General features: G+C 37.3%; 1 protein-coding gene and 1 pseudogene across 30 annotated transcripts in view; both read right to left on the bottom strand.

Moving 5' to 3' along the window:
* BCAS3 (BCAS3 microtubule associated cell migration factor) overlaps window positions 1–19,823 on the bottom strand; it is a 520,381-nt gene that overhangs the window by 180,256 nt on the left and 320,302 nt on the right. The window lies entirely within an intron of this gene.
* Window positions 11,862–18,346, bottom strand: LOC109447802 (large ribosomal subunit protein eL42-like; annotated as a pseudogene).

The following is a 19,823-nucleotide window of genomic DNA, read 5'->3' as shown; positions in this document are numbered from 1 at the left end:
CTCTAAGACTCAGTTAACGCATCTATAGAATATAAAATAATAATTACCGCCTGAAGTATTTCAAGGATTAATTAAGGCAATAATGTAAGTGAAGAGTTCTCTATAAATTACAATAATTTAAAAAAAATCACATTAATGACCCCAGAATGCATGATGCTATTGAAGTAGGTATGGCCGAGCTAAATAAAGATGGGCCGTAAGAGCAAGTGATTTCCTGCAGAGCATCTGCATTCTTAGGTGTGTTTGTTCCGATTCCTCTGGATCCCAGGGCTTCCATTGGGAGAAAAGTCTCTAATTTAGGTACCCTGAGGCCTAAGAGGGCTTCCTTTGAAAAATATCAGATAACTAAGAAAACTGTAAGGAGAGGAAAGGGCATCTAAAGGAGTAGGAATCTAATGGGTGGAAACCATCACGGCATGCATTCTCCCAGGAAGGCCTGCTCAGCACTCTGCTTCTTGGACAGACAGCTCTATGGAGAACCAAGTAGGGACCATCACCTTTCAATCTGAATGCCCATGGTAAGGTTTATATGGTTCAGCATTCTTAAAACAGACCACGAAAGTGGTCCAAACAGGACATAACATGTTAGGGTTAACAGAACATTCTTATTAATGGAGAAGAATCATAGCTATCATATGTTAATACTAACATATAAGAAACTAGAAAAGAATGAATCATGCTCAATACAAAAACTATATTAAACATAATTTCAAATTTCTTTGATGATTTAGAAGACACTTCAATATCATACCAGTGTTTCAAAACCACTATACACATAATTGCATGGTACTTTTACTGCCTCCTAATAAGGGTTTTATAAATTTCCCAACATCGATGTCTCCAAAATTTAAAAAAAGTCACATCCTTATCATTGATTTCAGTGCCTAACAATATGATCACGTCAATTAAATCTTCAGCCTATTTGCATCGTATTTGTTTGTTTCTCTGACTCCTAATGAAATATTACCACTCATTAACCTATATTCCAGAAATGACTCTGCAATGAAACCTTTAACGTAAATTAAGTAAGGAATCTGGGCAGTTCTACAGAATCTGGGCAGAATCTGGAATAATGTATTGTAGCTATTCCTTCAAACCTAAAATCTCTTGGTCAGATGTTAGTAGAAAAGAAACTATCCCATTTCCTGATAGTTGTGAAGAATTGATCCCCTATGTTTTCATGTAGAAGAAATGTCTCATTCAATGATATTTATCACGCACACTGCAGTGTTTCACTCCTATAATGGGAACGACATCTATTTTGGTAAATACATTTTAGGAATTCACTATTATATCGCACAATAGGTGTTCAACGGAAAGTGGCTGAATGAATATGACTAGACTGTGGGCCTGATCTTTCACAAAGTAAGACTAAACTTCTAGAAGTACATCTAAAACTTGAACAAGATATACGTATGTATATAATTTTTTTTAAGGAAAAAATTCTAATACCATATTGGTCCTCTTGAATGTCTCAAATAATAAGAAAAGGCAGGAACATTAAGAATGTAAAATAATACCCTGTTCTTTCTCATCTTCCATCAGGACTGGTTCCTCAGGTTCCAGTCTTGGCTGGAGATATAGCTCCTCCCCAAGGAGAGCACTATGACACCGAATCAATTTCAGAAAGAGAATTATATCCTTGAACTGGTTTACTTATTTTTGTTTTCAGTAACAAAAAGCTGAAAACTGCAAAAAGCTCTCAGAGAAGTCTGCTAAAATAAATGCAGAGTCCAAACAAATCAGTGAACCATACCCGTGAGGTTTACGATTGGGACCCTCTTGCTGCTGTACAGCAGACAGGGAAAAGGTAGTGGGGAATTCTATGGGGACATCTCCAAATAAAATATGGTGTGTGTGTCTGTCCGTCCTCCTGTAAGAGGAGAAAACCCCCTTTCTGTGGAGACAAATACATATGAAATATCTATTTGTGGGGAATTAAAAAGAAACCCAGCTGTCAGGAGCACTTGTGCAATTCCATTACGAGCCCTCCCTCATGAAATGATTCTGTCCCTTTCCCCACCCCACAGAGAATCAGAATCTTCATGGGGCTGCCCCTTCTTATGGGAACCACACACACTCCTGTAAGACTGGTGGCTCCATACCATTGCAGCCACTGTCTGTTTACTAGTCCAGGATATTTTCCAATAAGATACCCTCAATTTTTACTTAATAAAAAAAATAGTGCAAGACCAGGATATGTACACTGGGGGTGCCAAAAAAATGTATACAAGTGGACACTGGTCAACATTGCTCAAACAGTAGTTCGCCGTAATCAGAAGTGTCTTGATGCTGATGGTAACCGCTTTGAGCACCTCTTGTAATTGCAGAAGTCAAACGTGACTTGTATTCATCTTTTGTTATTGGTATATATTGAGTATTACAATTTTAATTGTTTTTTTCCTTTCTTAAAATGTATATATATATATATATATACACACACACATATATAAATATATATATAAATAAATATATATATATATATATATATATATATATATATATATATATTTAGTTGGTACCCTCTCTATATATCATTTGGGGTAGTAACACCATCTACATACAGACCAAACTTTATATCCTATCAACCAAATCTACAATCGCCTGTAAATGTAAATCAGCTCTACATTTATCTGGCTATTAAACACAAATTTCGGATTTCTTAGTAGGAGTCCAATCTAGTTACGGCATTAAATGCGTGCCTTTTACCCCTCTGAGAGTAATATAATTGAATTCTGTCCATCATAGCAGATCAGTGCAGCTCATCTTTGTCCAGAAATCACGTTTGTAAAGGCCAGAGAAGGTAGTACTGATATTTTTCCAGAACAATGTAATAGTTAAATATCAGCTGAGGAGAATAAGTTCAACCAACCAGACAGCAACTCAAGCACCATGAAACTGGATTTGCGGAGGCTGATGTGTATGTTGGGGGGAAAAGGCGGACGACTACCCTCACCAGCCACCACCCTTGCCCTCAGCTGACATCACCTTTCCAGATGGCTTGCTCAACCATTACTTAGATTGTTTAAAATAAAGACATCGTCTGTCTTTTCATTCAGAAATGTGTACACTGAGGTGCAAAATGGGAAGAAAAAAAAAAAAAGACATTGATACAATCACACAATCCATCAAATATAGCCTAAACCTATAGGACTATTTGGTGCCACTGTCTCTGTCGTTTAAAAAAGTTGAAAAACACTGTGCTCTGTGATAACAAAATAAGGACAACTGCTTCAAATTAAATGCAACAAGTAGACCTTGTAACATGACCAAAATCCATCCCAGACTTTTTCTAAGTTCCAAATGTACCAAATTCCTCTATAACAATATATGATAAGAAATGTTTAACACTTTTCTTTTCATATTATTTCCTGTAATTACACATTTATAACAAAATGTGGATTTACTTGACAGCCAAACCAAAATGTTTCATTTTGCTTAGATTGCAACCCTTGCTGCTGAAATACAGTATACTAAAAATGAAATAACTTTTCCATTTTAATGTGGTTATAAGCTTCCTGCTAGGCAGCAACCTAATTGAGACTTTTGATGTTAGCTTTTTTAAGACATGCTATCCTTCATCATCTGTAGAGTATTTTAACTATAGATCTCTTGCAGTCTTCCCAAAGTTGACAGAGGGAAGGGGGATGGGGTGGGAGGAGGAAGGCCACTTTATCAAAGTCAGTGGAAATACAAGGTATTAATTATGTTAAATGAAGAAATATGGGCATTTGGTTACTTTTGTGGGTCAGAAATATTTTAATCTGTCGCTGCCAGCCAGCTGCCTCTCCCTGAACCCCCCTGCACTTATATCAGTTGCAGGAACACATCAAAGCTCCAAAAAGTGAGGAAAGCAGCCACCAGTTGGGCCTTTCCCCATCCCCCACCAAGGTCACAGTTTTCACTGGATCGACCACAGTGCTATCCACTACAATCAGTAATTAGGCCATGATCTTTTTTATATTTTGGAAGCATAGACGTTAGAAAAATTGGTAAACATTTAGCCCAAGGCAATCATTTTTTTTTAGAAAGCCTGAGTAAATGGAAAAATAAAACTTTTGTGATATTTAGAAAAGAAAACAAGTGGTGTACTCAACTGCTCCCAGTCAAAGCAGAGCTGGCTCACACAGATGCAGCTGACTTCTAAGCTGTGCGAAGTCGGCCAAGCACACGGTCCAGAAGCAGAGTTACAGGCAGGGGAAACATAGCTGTTGGCCTAGATGCCCGAACACGCTTTATTAAAACAACGCTTTGAAACTCTAGATATGAACAGTCAAGGAAGCCAATAGCAATTATAAAAATGCAATATACTCCCTATATGACCAGGGTAGGGATTTCTACAATGTCACCTAGTAACATTTTAAAAATCCACTCTTTTATAAAGGTTTTTCTGATCAAGGCATCAGATAACTTATTAAGAAGTCAGGTCACTCTAACGTGCAAGAATTGTGCAAAAAAAAGAAAAAAGAAAAGAAACGAAAAACAACAACCTGGCTTTAGAACAAAAAAGCAACTTTTTAGTGAAGTGTACTTCCCTGCACTTCATTTATATTTCTGAATCTAGTAGCATACAAAGATTTTGGACAAATGTATATATAGATGATTCTATTTTCAATATATATTTTCACTTGAATCATAGATAACTACCACATGTCTTTTTCTACTTCAATATTCAAAGGAATCAATTTAATGATGGGCACTAATTTAAAGAAATTAATCTTTTGCTTCTAAATATGCAGGCAAACAGAATTTATCTGTTCTAGATTGGGTTTTGAGAGTTCTTATGGTAGAATTTTTCTAAAAAATAGGACTTAATCAGAATGAACCTTACATTACATTACAGGTAGAAAGGAGGACATCTTTTAGGTAAACCGGCAACAAACAAAACACAATAAGTATGCCCACAAGACTCAAGTAAAAGGACAAAAACCTCCCTTTGCCTGCCTCGGAAAAGAAACGGATAAAGGCTTTTCACCATTTTTGAGTCATTCCAACCTTCCTCAAATGTTTGCGCTTCACTCTGGTTCTCCCTCCTCCACAAGGATGTTAAAAATGCACAAGATTTCTGTATAAAGATATCCGTTACAGAGCTGCCTGTACTTTTTCTTCTCTCAATAAAAATCCACACGTCATGAGCCAGGCTTACCAACTGGTTGTAAGTCAGGAATAAAAGGATTTAGAAACACATTCACCTGCAATCACCTCACAGTTTTCTTCCTCATTTCCCATACTGCTTTTGGGAATAAAAACGAAGTGATAAGAAATTTTACTTTTGTTGATAATTAATTGTTGATAGAGGTTACAACTACCACCGGCAGGAATTTAAAACTAAACCAAACGAAACCTCCCTAGGCTGACACTGGATATCCATTCTCTGATATTAAACCATAGCAACATTCAATTTTGAAAATAAGCAGAAGTAAACATATTGATTTTCTGTTCCTATGTGTGATTCTTATTGAGTAATCAAAGGCAAAAAAAAAAAAAAAATTCCAAGCTGAGACAGACAAGACTATAACTCTATTCTCAGGCTTTAAAGGAGAAAATTTATCAATACATGTGGATTCCTAAGTTTGTACTTTAAATGAGAAAAATTGTGGTTACACATATTTTGACTTGTTGATGTAAAATTGTGTCAAGGAACTAGGCAAGCTGATATATAATTTCCCCTTACATCTACAAGAAAATAAATACATTTCTGACAATAAAAAAAATGTGAACTTCATATCACATTTCTGGGTTTTGATATTTTGGTTATTTGTCAACTTTTGTATTTGTTAGTATTTTTAAAATGTATAAGACCGTTGTTGTAAACAAATGCAGTCAGACTAGTCTGGCTTTCCCACCCATGTCTAAATAGAATTCTTTTACAAGAGCCTCCTGACTGCCTCATGTATTATCCCTTTCTCCCCTTAAGCAAATATCAGTATCGTCAGCCAGATAGTTGTGCAACTTGAATTTCATTGTTAAGATATGAGTGTTGAAATTATTCAAGTCTGAATGAAGATAGCCCGATATTTGATGCACTATTAATGCAATCTGTCTAATCTCAGTCGAAGGTTCACTACCAAAATTACCAACAATTATAACAGGTACATGAATTCAATAAAATACGTTTGAAAAAGGTACCAGCTTTGTAGGTCCAACTTGATTTTTAAAAAATGATTCAGAGATCTAGCTTAGCTACATGAGAGCAGCAGAGGTTGGATTAAAACAAATACCAACCACAAAAAGTCATGCACATATTCTAGCACTTTCTGAAAAAAGACTGTAAAACCTGGTATAAAGGTACAGATATTAACATTACAAGAGATTTGATGGGTCATGTAAAGAATAAGAAATCATTTCCCAGATGTCTGAAGGACAAGAGAATAAATCTTTCCATGAATGTAGAAAATATATCCAAGTATAAACAAAACATCCATGATTAAATAAAACTTTAGGTGATTGAAACTGACTAGCATTTTACAATATTAATGCTAATGGTTCATCACAGTCTTGTTTGCATGTTTAACAGCTCCCATTAAAAGAAAAAGACTTGTATGCAGGAAGAAGGGAAAACTAAAGTCATACATGGTATAAATGGAGACAGAAGAAATATCAAATCATCCAGAAATATACAATAGCAGTTTCCAATGTTGGCTCAGGAAATAAGGTAGTTAGAGAAAAGTTGCAATCTAAAGAGAAAACACTTTTAGGAAATGGCAAAATTAAAACAGAAGTAGATATGTAAAAGAGATGAATGAAGACAAGGTCTTCCTGCACCAAGGGAGTTGTTTAGGAGAAACAGTGTCCGTTTGTGGCCAGCGATAATACTTTCCATTCAATAGAGTTTGCAGCTTGCTGATTCATATGATTGCAGGCTGGCGCCCTGCTGGCGAGCCTCTCCACTGAAATTAAATCCACTCTCTTCAGTTATAAATTATAATGCTCTATAAACAACACTCCCATTGGGAATGGGGAGAGAGGATGGGAGAGACAGAGAGAGAGAGAGACAGAGAGAGAGAGAGAGAGAGAGAGAGGGAGAGGAAGATTGGAAAAAGGAGGGAGGGAGAGGGGGAAAAAAAAGAGCTGGAGAGGGAGAGGGTTTCTGCATAGTCCACTCACTGTTTCATGTTCTGCTCTTCTGCAACAAACAAGGAGAGTAAGTCTTGCACAGATAGCACTCCTGCTGTAATTCCTACACTGTTTGATGTAGAGCCCAGAAAAGAAAGTGGGATAGTAATGTGAGTCTATGAGGAAAAGCACTCAGAAATCAATGAGCATGCAAGAAGAAAAAAATAATATAGATTTTATACACGGATTTTTTTTTCAAATACATTATTGAATGTATCTTTGGAATCTCAAGGGAAAAACCAAAGTAAAACACAATTCTTGATTCTAGTTAGATAAATTAGATGTACACATTGTACATCTTTTGATATCTAAATCGATCACAAATATTCCCTCCAAATGCATGGGAAAGCAAAGATTTAAAAAATCAGGCCCCAACGGTCACAGACAAGGAGTCCAGAGCAAAAAGAAAGTACAATGATTTAATCACCCAGAGCACCCAGAGATTAACCACATTTTTTGCTGTTTATGAATACCTATTTCAGAATTCAATGTTAAATTTATAGGACAGTGATACCTCAATTGTTCAATGTTGAAGAGTTTTTCTTTTTCAAGTGGTTTCAAAAGGGGAAAAATAGCAAATATTCTGTTTGGTCAATTATCTGAATGACTCATGAATAGAGTTCATCATAGAGGTGGTTTGTATGCACCAGTTTCAGGGCATTAACTTATAACTGTATTTCAGTTTTCTCATATTTGTATGAATCTCTTTCAGGAGGGATTGATGCCCCAAACCAGGGTAGAAACAATTATTATCATATGCTAATCAATATTCCAAAGAATCACACCCACAGGTTACTTATCACTACAAAAGGACACAGTTCCATATGGGAAAAAAAAAAAACACCTTTGAAATGTCTTACCAAAAATGATGAACCTGGACAAAACAATGTAAGGGAAGCAGAAGTTGGAAGGGAAGAGGAGGAGAGAAACAAGCCCGTTCAAAACCAGGACTGAACGTGACTTAGGAAAGGCAGGAAACCTACAAAACTGGAGATGCATTTCAGGTGAGAACACTCGAGGAACACAGAATTCTCCACAAACCACGGACTTCCATTTCTCTCTCTCCCTTAGGCAGACAGAATATTACTCTAATTTTCCTCCCAAAGTAACAAGATAAAAGGAAACTCCAGCTTTCTACTGAAGTCACAGGATGAAGAGGAAAAAGAAAGGTGACTGAGATTCCAGTGTTAGACCTAAAGTAATCTTACCAGGCTAAATTCCAAACCCTGGAAAAAAAAAAGACCGAAAAATTGAAACACTGACCCAAACCTTAACGAGAGAATTTGGTTTAGGAACAACTCAGATTTTGCTCTCTCTCTCTTTCTCTCTCTCTCTCTCTCTCTCTCTCTCTCTCTCTCTCTCTCTCTCTCTCTCTCTCTCTCTCTTTTTTTTATGTGTCTGGCTGACTGTCTCTGTCTTTCTGCTTTTGGTTGTGGTGCATACCAAGTAAATTATTTGCTGATAGGTGAATCTCAGCAAATGCTTTTCTTCCTTTGAATGCCTGGTGAGCCTTGTTGGGAAAAGTCATTTAAGTCACTTAAAACAATCCCATGAAAAGTAAAACTCAATTCTGAAATCAGAGTATAACTTAGAGCTTAAAAATAAATTAAATAAAGGAAACATTAAAAGATAAATGGAGCAGGATGCTCTGTGGCTGAGGTAATCTGAGTGGAAAGGGAAGAAGGAGGGTTACGTTAATAAATGATTAAAAGGCCTTAACAAGGGCCTATCAGGTTGACCAGGAAAGCATTCTTCTCCGAGGCTCCTCCTCAAGACCACCTTTTTTACATTTGTTCTCAATGCTGATCAATATGGTTTTCATTTGCTGATTTCCATAATGCCATATGTGATCTGCCAGCCTGACATAATGAAGCTAGAAAGAGCTGAAGTCATTTGAACATTCTCGCTTGCATGACTGTCGCCAGTTCACCAAATGCCTGTTATCTGAAAGCCAATATTTTTCTTTTGCTTATTGACAAATACCAGAGGTGTTTGCCCCTAGACAGATGTGAAAACTCAACACTGGGCTCTAAATTGAAATTAAGATTCAAGTTAAATATTACATATTTTCTGTAGCCTTTTTTTTGGTTTAGTTATTTTGCCTCTGCTCTTAACCTGTAATTTAAGCTTGAGAATAGAGAAAAACAAGATTTAAGTGTGAATTATCCATCTCTGAACATACATACTGACCTGTTGATAAAGCAATAAATCACAAAGACTAAAACAAATACTTTATGATGCCCCAGAGCCTCAGGGCATATTTATTGCTCCAATTCAAGTTTTCCTATAAATATATCAATTTATTAGGTTGGTGCAAAAGTAATTGCAGTTTAAAAGGTTAAGAATTGCCAAAATTGCAATAACTTTTGCACCAACTTAACAGTTGTCCTACTATTTGTCTCTGATAATTTTCACCAAAAGTCCTATCAAACTGTATGCTTATTAATTTTTTAGTGTGTCATAATTTCCTTAATCCATGCTCTAGGATGGAAAAACATTTTTACCACATGGAAGGTTCTTACACTTTTCTTTCATTGCATAGTAAAATGAGCAGCTTGTTTAGGTCATTACACATGAGTGAACTATCCATGATGGTTCAAATCTTCCATGATGCCTGAAATGTCTCATTAAAAATTCTCTGCATTGGTTGTTGGTCACCTCTCTCTACACAAATGACAATTTCAAGGAAAAATACAGAGAGAAACACATTTCTGAAATGATTTATTTTGTCTTTTGCAAGCCAAAGACAAAAAGAAAGTTGCTTTCAATCAAAGGAATACTTCTAATTTACATTTAGAACATAAAATTATATATATAGTGCCAGTACCTTCATTCACAATAAATTTTATTCCTTTTTACATTAAACAATAAATATTCTGGTGATTAACCCAAGTCAAATTTTAGTTTCTTAAGAATGTGAAAGTTAGTGGTGGCAGTTTTCTCCTGGAATTATGAAAACAAAAATCTCAGAATTTTGCCCAAAAAAATCTCCCTGAGTTTTCCCAAAAAGGTGAATGTGTCATGGCTGAGTCAGCACCCAAAGTTTTATAAACACTCCAATATTGCAATTGCTCTAACTCTCAGTTCACAATCGCTGCTTTATTACATGAGTTTTCCTTCCTTCCTTCTTTCTTTCCTTCTTTCCTTCCTCCCTCCCTCCCTTCCTCCTTTTCTTCCTCCCTTACTTCTTCCCTCCCTTCTTTCATTCCTCCCTCCCTACCTCCCCTTTTTACACACATGGTCATCCAGCAAAGGCCATGGCTGCCTCAAAACAAAACACAGGAAAACAAAACAAAACTGAAGGAAGGCAGTGTCGCAAATATCTAAAGGAAAAGTCCTTCAAGAGAACAAACTTTTCCTGGGGAATGAACACCATGCTTACTTACTCAGCCCTTGCTTCCCTTCTCTTAAAGAATGGCTGGTTGTGTGTTTATTCTCCTTTCTCATAATTCCTGTATCAACAGTGAAAGGATACTAAAACCAAGAGACCTTTGAACTGGCTAGTTTCAGATCATGGATTGTTCAAATTTTTTTGTTGTTGGTTGTTTGTTAATTCCTTTGGAAAACAGTAGCAGATTCTACCCATAAATGGGAAAAGTTCAGACATCACTGTGTTGCTAAAGAATCTTATAAATGCTGTTGAGTTCTGATATAAAAGTTAATAATGAGGTAAACAGTGACGGTCAGCAAAAAAACCCAAGAAAACAATAAACCAATACAAGGATTCTGAAGACATACAATGGTGGAGAGAATGCATTTCAAGGATTTTTCTCTGCGGTTCTGAGATTTTTGGATTATGATAAAAGCAAAGAACAAAGAACATGTCAATCTGTCTAAAAGTACCAAGCTACTTTCTCTTAAGAATTTCAAATTAAGTAAATAGGAGATGTCACATTACATGTGTTTGTGTGTGGGGGTCAGATCTTTTAAGCACATACTCATCTCTTTCCCTGTGATATTCATAATAAAAACAATAACATAGCAAGGAAAAGAGAGAAAGGGTAGTCTTGCCTAGATATGAACCAGGGAGAAAAGCAGGAGTGATATTCTCAAAATCTAGTGGAACTAATGGCAGACGACCCTACATGAGAGTTAGCTACTAACCATTTGCTTTACTTGAACCATAATTGGCACACTGAGAGACAAGTCAGATCAACACTCTCTCCTACATTATAACATCATGGTAACAAAAGGTTAGTCAGAATAGTTGTAAAGACTCTCAGAAAAGATAGAATGCATGTCTAAAGTGAAGTAATGAATTGGGGAGGGCAGGACATGGCCACCCATTTGTAGAAGCAACAGTAAGAGAGAGTTTCGTGTACAACTGACAGAGGGGAGAAAACTATTAGGGTTTTTTTTTAACGCTAGTGAGTTCAGAAGGATGAGAAAAATTAGGAGTTAGAACAGGATGACAGAAGAAAATTTTAACAAAAGGAAGAAAGAAAAGCATTATCTCCTGAGATGTCAAGACGGAACTAATAACATAGTCAGTGATAAGTGGTCCCCTTTCAGAGAGAAAAAAAAAATCTGGGAGGCTGTTTGTAAATCCTTTGCCTCAGGTGGGGCAATGATATCTTTCACTGCTTTGTAGAGGAAGGTGTACCCACCAAACTAGAGGGCACCTTTCTCTCCAAAAGGAAAATGACCAGTAATCTGCAAAATTGGGATAGTTGGTGTTTGGTTTTTTGTTTGTTTGTTTGTTTTTTAACATTTTATACATTTCATAATAAAATGAAACATGAAGCTTAGAACTGGATCACTTGGCCCTTTCTCTTATCTCTCTTACCTCCTCCTACTTCAAAATGCTTGCATCTCTTAGTAGCCAACATTCTCTGAGATCTGTGGCTGAGCTTAATGCTTTCAGACCTCAGTACCATCTTCTTTGTAGATTTTGCCTTTTTCAAAAAAATCGACTTAGCCTACCCACCACAGCCACTCTGCTGCTTGTAGTAATGCCGCTTTCTGTGGGCACACAGAGGATCGTAGCCCTTCTTGTACTGTCACGTTGTGGGTTTGGTGCTTGCCACACTTCTTCCAGGAAGTTCGGCGGGCCTTAGGAACATTCACCTTGTTTTCAGGAGTTGTGGTCTACAGTCATCTCCACTGTATCCATGGCACTTGCAAGAATGCCTGGAATAGATCAGTCATTCAAAACACGATGCTGAACGATGGAGATCTTTAGAAGCCACGAGAGGATTTGCAGAAGCCCTTAACATGTTTATTGTTTTTCAAGTAGCAGTAAAATTAAAGAAGTAGGAGAACCAGGAGGAGGAAGAGCAGTTGCTGTCGACGTTGTGGTCACCATAGCCTTAAGCGACAAGTTGGGAGTGTAGGTGAAATCCAGTTGTCTAGCTGTGGCTACACAGAAATCTGTGGCTCAGGGGCCTTATCATCAGTAGAGATTTACTCCCCTTCAACTGGGCTCCCAGGGAACTCTGAACTACAAAAGAAGGTTTAAGCAAAGGTGGAAAACCAAGATCTTGAGTAATGGAAGGATTTATAGTCGAGTTTAGCAAGTGAGAAATGAAACGGTGAGGTAAGTACCTTATTAGTAAAGCAAAGGTCAGGACCAGGTCAGGATGGGTTAAGACAGAAGAGCCCCATCAGAAACTACAGACGTAGTCTGGATGGTTAAAGACATTTAAACATGCCCTCAGTTTCCTTACTCTAAAATATCAGGGACCAAGTCTAATTACTAGAAATCATACAAAGGAAATCCAAGTATAATCAGTAAGTGCAAATTAATGAGGAGAGTTGAGAAACATGTCTGTTGAAGGCAGATAAAGAAAGGACTACATTATTTCATTTCTTGATCTACTGTAAACTCTACACTGGAAATAGAATTTCTATTTCTAGAGCAGTAGGGCTCTATCACACATCCTATGTGAATGTTCCCACTTTTCAGTCCACGTGGGTGGTGGTTATTATTTTGAATGTATTCCTACTTCAATAAGTCACAAATAAGCTTACCTATTCAAATGACCACAATAAATGATAAGAAATAGCACACCGACCCATGAGCAGCAAAGACCCAGAAGGCAACACTTAAAACATAAATTGCCAACAGCAACCCTATCAGGTTTCATAAATCAGGGCAGCAATGGCCCTAAAGAGTGGGAATGAGAGCTGCAGTAATTGCAGCCTTCTGTCTGGGAGCATACTGTAAAAATAGCCACAGTAAGCACTCCTCCTGACCAATCAGTAGACTCCTATTACCCTCCTGGCCAATTACAGGATGATTGGCTAAGCAAACAAAGAATTATTGGCTGTTTAGTTGGGACTTTATTCAGGCCTCTCTCTTCCCCTGTTTTTCATTCTGTTCCTCCTCTCCTCCCCACCCCCCTTTCCTGTTAGGAAAAAACATCTGCAAACACCTGATATTCATCTAAGTCTCTGCAGTTGTACAGTCTTGTTAAATTGTTACCACCTTTTCCACAAGCAGTTTTGGCAATTAACCTCCTGGCCAGGGACTTCAAAGAAAACAACTGTTGAGTTTAACCTCTCTGAGCTACCATAGATTCTTTTATGATTTTTTCCTGAAACACTTTCATCCAGAGAGTAAAAAAAAAAATGCAGACTGATAAAATTAATGTTTATTTTAATATTTGGTTAATTTATTAAGAAGACAAATGCCTCAGACATTGGCCATAACGAGGTGCATTCACTTCTCAAAGTCTCCACAATGTCAGGTTTTATTTTAAATTTACATTCGCAACACATGTGCGCTTCTCTGCTCTTCCACAAATCCTACATTTGCTGGAATCCAAGGATTTGATACATTTGACCCTCTCTTGCCCCTGTTCACAAATCTCTCATATGTTTCTCAAAACTGTTTAAAAGTTCAGAATGAAAAATGCATGTAAAATTAATGCTAAGAACCAAAGTTGCCATTAAAAATCTATTTTCATTTTATATTTTCACCCTTATAGATACACTTTTTACGTTAAAAGCAAGGCTAATCCCCGACTCTCATGAGAATAAACTACTAGCAATAAAGATCAAAATATATGACTGAACAAGCAATACAATTCTTCTTGAGTAATCTTGTGGCCTAAGTGTTTCAATGCAATTTATGCTATGTAACCAGCTTTTTACAGCTGCGTATAATAATAATAATGGGCCTGATCCTACCAGCTAAAGGCAGGTTTGTGGAGGTGTGTTCACTTCTTCAGGCCACAAAGTTCATTTAGAATTTTAACAAAAATGATTAAATACTTAGCAGATCCTGAGAACTACTGGTTTCTCCACTCTCTCTGGTCAGGTCAGGCCTTGTAAAATTGCCACTAATACTTTTGCCACTCTTTATGAAACCTGAAGAACACTATAACTGAGTTGGAGTATTTGTGTAGCTTTTCTAGAAGTACCATGAGGTTGAAATAATAAATCCACAGCAAAAGCAATAGAGCTTTTGTTTGATATTTACAGCCACCAATACCTTCATGTTATAATTAATTATCCCCACCCCCCAAACCATAAGTAACTGTTCTCTGGAAGATGACACTCTACAGTGCAGTGCTACACAATGTGACAATTTTGTCAAGGGCTTGGCTTGAACCATACAGCACTTTTCTGCCAATCGATCCCCCAGCACCACTGCCACCAGTCTAGGGGTAACAGGAGGGAGCACAGCACTGTTGTAGCTTGTGGACTGAGACAGACGTGACATAGAAATCTGATTTTGCTACTTACTAGCCGAGTTGAAAGTGGGCAACTACAAATAATTATACCTATCTTGTAGGGATGTTGTGACAACAAAATGGGGTTGAGTATATAATGTAAAAGTCACAAATGTTTACTTGGCCTGTACTGTTTTAAAGATCAGAAAATATTCATAAAATTGTGAATTTCCTGTCTCTTTTGACTCCATGGAAGGTCTGGCAATGCCAAGACTACGTTTCTGCAATGGCAGCATGAAATGCAACAGTGCAGTAACCTTGAACACAGGTAATTTGCTGGGTCCCCACCATTTAAACCTGGCCATCCGACCATCTGAGCTTCTCAATCCCCAATGAATAGTTTAAAACAGAACTTGGAACAGTGTCCAGCACATAACGTTCGGTACATAGTAAGTACTCAATAAAAGGGAGGTTTTATAAGAAGAACTACCACACCAAATAAAATCAGTTAACTCCAAAATTAAGGGAGCTTTCGTATGAGATGTGATAAAAAAAAATACGGTGAATGTTTAAAAAAAATTTTTTACAGTAAAAGACATATTTCCATTAATCCCCCTCAAAATACTCCCCCTCACTTCAAACACACTTATCCCATTATTCTTGCCACTTTATGAAGCAGTTCTGGAAGTCCTCTTTTGTGAGCGTCTTTAGTTACGCTGTCATGGCTGCCTCGATGTCCTGAATCATTTTGACTTTGGGGAAGAGCCAGAGTCGCAAGGTGCCAGATCCAGTGAATAAGGTGGATGAGGACACACCATAATGTTTTTATTTGACAGAAATTGCTGTACCAGAAGTGATGTGTGACATGGAGCCTTTCCATTGAGATCACAAAATACAGTGAATGCTGCTGCCGAGCACCAACCAACAGAAAGGCAGGTACCTTCAATATGAGAAGCAATGCGTGGAACCTTAGTAACAGTGTGTTACAAGTTTCAACTTGTTCGGTACAGTCAGTTGGGTGTGAGCTACGGTTGAGAGAAGGTGTGTTTTAAAGTGTGCCATAAATCATCCTCCATCATGACAACGCTCCATGTCACACATCACTTCTGGTATACAGCAATTTCTGTCAAATAAAAACATTACAGTGTGTCCTCATCCACCTTATTCACTGGATCTAGCACCATGCGACCTCTGGCTCTTCCCCAAAGTCAAAATGATTCAGGACATTGAGGCAGCCATGACAGCGTAACTAAAGACACACAAAAGACGACTTCCAGGACTGCTTCAGAAAGTGGCAAGAATGATGGGATAAGTGTGTTTTTAGTGAGGGGGAGTATTTTGAGGGGGATTAATAGCAACGTGTCTTTTACTCTAACAATTTTTCTTAACTTAAACATTCACCATATTGTTTGATCACACCTTGCATACATTAGCTAAACATTTTATGCAGCAGAGACTATATCAGGCTCTTGGAATAATAAAAAAACTTCCATGTGTTTATACATGCTATATGAAAGTTTAGAAAAGAATATATATATATATGTTTTCAAACAAAACCTTCCAAATATCTCTACTGATCTGAAATTCCTACAGCACTTTCTTTTCATAATGCCTCCTCTGGAATTTAGCACCTACTGTCTTGTACTGTTATTTGCATCCCCAACCAACTTGTAAGTCTCAAGTGTGTATTCCCCAGAGCCCTGTTGAGAATATAAAAATACCTCTCATTCAGGCAATTAGGGAAATAGCCAGTCTCAAACAAGGAGACAGGTGAGTTATACTTAAGAAGAATATCTGTTGAGAGGCAGAAGTCTGTTAGAGCTACTTTGATATAAGAACACCTGTAATTAGGAGGGTTGTATACAACTACTGTATAAGTGTTTGAAATGTCTTCCTTTTCTTTAGTTTAAGTAAATTCTCTGCTCTGAAATATTATTCAAAATACCAATTTTCATGACAAACTTTACAGATAGTTCAAAGATCAACTTCAATCCAGTGCCATCATACATTCTGAAGTAATGGAATCCGAATCAGGGACCAGACTGTGTTATTACCCATAGCCCCATCCTTTTACTGTGATTGTGAGGGTTCCAAGGAAAGAAACTGAAGAACATAGTCAGTGGAAGAGCCAAGCCTAGAATTCAAATCTGCCTCTCTAAGCTCAGGATTCTATTATTTTTACTTTAATTATAGCTCCATTCTCAAAGCCACGAAAACAACCTACCAATTTGATTAGGTCGTTTTAGACATCTGGGGAGGGAGTGGGTAGAAATACACCTAAGAGGTCAGTCATTTTAAATAATTTATGTTCGAAAGCAATTTTCAGACTGACCCAAACTGGTACACAAAGGACGGCAGTGACCTTGTGCGACGGAACAGTAATGTGTCCGCTGTCTGTCTGGGGTAGACTGTGCACAGAGGAAGGAGTCCTCTGTCAAGGGGCTACAGAGAAAAGAACAAAAATACGTCTCTACCGAGAAGATAAAAGGCAACCCCAAATTCCAGGGGTATCTTAGAAGCAGCCAGGGAAGGTCTGGCAGTTTCTGCAAACAAGTGGCCTGGGTTGAAATTTGTGAGGGGAGAAAAAAATGAAATATGTCATGTACATGAAGTTCAAATCAAACCTAAAACTTCCTCTGTCCACTCTCATTAAGAGGACTTTCATATTAAACAGAACTCTCCAGAGGAAAGTGATTTCTGGTCATTCTCATTGCAATATTTATCTTTTTATTTCTTTGTAAATTTTATATTCTATGTCAACTTAAGTAAAAAAAAAGGTGGGGGGAGGGGTATCTGTGCTGAACATTTAAGAACAATTTTAAAAAGTAACATTCAATGACACGAGGGTCTGGTGCTACACTATACAGTTCAGTGAACTCCCGCACAGATCAGCAAGATGGTTGGAAATGCCTCTCTCCGTCTGTTTTTCATCTCCAAAGTCTGTGTACTCAGTAGAGTGTGAAGAGAGCCTCTCTTCTCTTCAGAACATTCTCCCAATGGTCCTGCCCCAACCCCCATTCCCTCCCCATAGCCCCTGCAGCAGAGAACAGGAACTAGAGCAAATGCTTTTGTGAATTAAGAGATCTTGTGAGCGTAAATTTGGTCAGGCTGCTCCTTTCTGCAGGCCAGACCCCGCTGCTGCCCCAGGATGTGAACTGTCAGTTTGCATAGCTGGTGATGAGTTGCAGAACCATCAGCAAAGGTGAAGACGGCAGAAACAAGAAAGATTCAAGACTGGTGGAAATCATTTCACAAGGAAAATTTCAGCCATCAGTGGGAGGAAGCTTTGAAAAATGCTGCCATTTCCGAGTCAGAATGAAGGAAAAATTAAATTACTGCCGGTGAGGCGAGCCAAAGTTGCATCTCCCTCCAGGGAGAGTTTTGATAATGGTAAACATTTGACAGCTGGCCTGGAGTTGTTATCTTGTTCTAACAGTTGTTATGGTCTAAATGAATATTTCTGATAAGGAAACAGAAAGAAAAATTTAAACACTTTGATATTTTTATGTTTTAAACCTTATGGTTGTGAGCCCAACAGGTTTACAGCAATTTGTCACTGAGGGCCTACTCAAAATGCTGTAATGATCCTGGTCTGGAAATCTTACCAGTATCATTATTCCGTTAATCTATATGAAGTAATTCTTTGATGTAAATCAACTTACTAAGAAATTATCTTTAACCTTTCGCTTCCTCAGCAACTCAGAAACAATTTCAACAGTTGACTTGGAGAAGGCAAGACAATAAAGGGTTAATTAAAGCAAACTTAAAAGCTCAAGAAAGTAAAGTTCAAAAACCTGCGGAGGAAGGCTGTGTTGTTAAAAAATGAGTTTTTTAGCTATTGAGGGTCAACCATTATAAAATTTTAATCTTTCACAGATTTTATTATTTTATGAAGAATATTGGGCCAAACACTTCCGAAAGTAACAGAGATAAAATAGCCAACATTTTAAACTTACAAAGGACTGCTTATTGGGTGCCTGAGGATTTTGTATCACCAGAAGATGTAGAGTTGCCTGGAGGGATATTTCATTATAAAACACTTGCTCAATTCGTATATATAGCATAAGAAAACAAGTCGGAGCTATTCTGGAATATTCCAGGTCTTCACAAGCACTGCATCTCTGGTATCTAGACATACTACCTGTAGAAAGGTCAGAAAAGACCACAGGGAGTCCAGTTGTCTTATACGGATTTGCTGATCATTGTTGTCTTCAAAGAATTGAAGTCCTGAGAATATTATAACCCTCTCTCAATCTACTTTTAAAAAATGATATCTACTCTCTTAAATTTACTCTGCCTCTCCCGTTCTATTCGACGGGAGTTTACCAGTGGCCGAAAAGTAGGGACAATGGCAAAAAGCAAAGAGAGAAAGGAATCAGAAAACTGTCCTCTGGAATGAACAAAAACATTGAGCGTATTTTCAGAAAAGTATTTTTTATAAAATTTGAGCTTTACTAGCCTAAAATGTAATTGATATAATGTTATGTGAATTTAGGATTGAGCGTTTAGAAACAAATTCATTGAGCATCTACTCTGGGCTAAAAACAGAGGATTTAGTCTAGATCCTCAAGGAGCAGTAAGGTACATTGGGCAAGGGAATCAAGCCCACCGAACTTGTAGGTGTCCTAGCTTTCTGTCATTTGTATACTTAGAATGCATTTGCAAGCATTATGCCTTAACCGAAGTAAAACTTTAGCCAAAATCTTTCCCCATTTTTCTTAAAAAAAAAATAAAAAATCAGAAAATCTACCTTTATTCCTGTATTTGTGGGAAGTAACATTTTCATTATTTTTTTCCCCCAGGGACCCTGCTCTGCCTTAATATAAAAGTATATAAATCGATATTAAAGTATGGTATTTTGAGAATGTTTCAAAGTAAGGTCAAACTGGTGTTAAAAACCCTACTAGTGAAGGCTAAAATAACAGTCTGGCTGAACAGTCTTAAGTGCAGCTGACTCCAATTACTAAGTACATCCCAGCAATTTTTTTTTTTTTACTAACAAGAACAATGCAAGCGAGTCTTTGAGTTAAAAAATAATGTCAAAGAGAAGTTACTCATAAAAGAAATTAGATAAATTTTACCAATACTGCA

Source organism: Rhinolophus sinicus, chromosome 12, assembly GCF_057876585.1.
Source record: "Rhinolophus sinicus isolate RSI-liver-muscle chromosome 12, RSI-T2T, whole genome shotgun sequence".
NCBI lineage: Eukaryota > Metazoa > Chordata > Mammalia > Chiroptera > Rhinolophidae > Rhinolophus > Rhinolophus sinicus.
This window is presented reverse-complemented; position numbering and strand designations above follow the sequence as displayed.